The sequence below is a fragment of the Perognathus longimembris genome, chromosome 2 (assembly GCF_023159225.1).
Source record: "Perognathus longimembris pacificus isolate PPM17 chromosome 2, ASM2315922v1, whole genome shotgun sequence".
Taxonomy (NCBI): Eukaryota; Metazoa; Chordata; class Mammalia; order Rodentia; family Heteromyidae; genus Perognathus; species Perognathus longimembris.
In genome coordinates this window covers 66998934-67000453 of record NC_063162.1, presented here as the reverse complement: position 1 = coordinate 67000453, position 1520 = coordinate 66998934, and positions in this window count along the sequence as shown.

Here is a 1520-nt window from a genome sequence, read left to right as displayed (position 1 = left end):
TGTCCTTGTGGTAGTTTGTGAGGATTTATTTATGCTGTAGTTAGAATAGTGAGAGGTGACTTTGTGTGTGTATGCCAGTACTGGGGCTTGAACTTAAGACCTGGCACTCTTCCTTAATTTTTTGGCTTAGAGATGGCCACACTTCGTTTCCCAGCTTTTTGTTGATTAATTAGAGAAGAGAGTCTCTTGGATTTGTCTGCCTGGGCTAGCTTCAAACTGAGATCCTAAGCTCTCAGACTCTAGAGTAGCTGGGATTACAGCACGTGTGGGTAAATTTTTTTTTTTTTTGTGTGTGTGTGTGTATGGTCTTATTCCACGGTCATCTTCATCACATCATCTCATTTATCTCCCTCTGCCATTGTAGCATGGTCTAGAGGCACTGGCCAATGCCATGAGAGAAGAAACAGATCATTTTTTAATTAGTGGTAAAACCAGCAATGAATTCAAGCCATGAATATTGGCAGATAACTTGATGCATTTCAAGAAATTCAATAGTCTTCTTTTATTTATTTTATTTATTTATTTATAAAATTTTATTGACAAGGTGTTGTGCAAAGGGGGTACAGTTACATAATAAGGCAGTGAATAAATTTCTTGTGATATCTTACACCCTCATTTTTCTTTCCCTTCCCTAGATCAGGTAGGCATATACACAATATCCAGTGTACCAAAATCACATACAGTAACCACGTAGGGCATGCCACAGAAAATTCATCTAGAACTTTAAAGATAATGTCAACAATAGAATCCTCCTGTGTCCTTCTCTTGGAGTTGTTTTTGCTTATTCTCCTCTTACATGATCATGTTGAGCTATTGTGATCCACTGATAGGTTTATTCTAGGCCTTTTTATGTTTAGTAGTTGTTTGGTTTTATGTACATAATGTAAAGTCGCTGACCCAAACATGTGGAAATACCATTTGAAAAGAAGTTTGTTGTTTTGCAGACCTGGTCTCTACTGTCCACCTCCCTCCCTAGCAGTCATATATCAAGGAAACCATGCTCCTTTGTTCTCTGTGTTCTAGAAAAGTCTTTTAAAAGTGATAGGATTTTTGAAGTGTTTTTCCCCCAAATACTGTGAAGAGTCTTTGGAGATCATTCTAAGTGGAAACCCATTCCTGACATGAGGAGAGTTCTCAGAAGATACTCATGCATGCTCCGGGAAGGGTATGCATTTCCTCATTCTATATATTATTCTCCTGAATAAAGCAACACATGTTGCCTTTCAGATTTGAGGTTGAGCCTCTGTGCAGTGCTAGTTTCTTTCCCCAGGGAGTATTTTTCTTTCTCCAACATTAACTGCTAACAACAGGACCATAAATAGTCACGTCTCTGACCCCAGGGACTAGTGAAGAGAAGCAAAAGCCCTTGAAAGATGCCAAGCCAAATGCTTGGGCTGACAGCTAGTAAAGGCATGCAATTTAGCCATGAAGAGCTTACTATCTCTGAAGCTATAAAGAAGCCATTCTGCTAGATCCAAACATGCATATCCTACCATTTTATATGCATGCGCACTTATGGA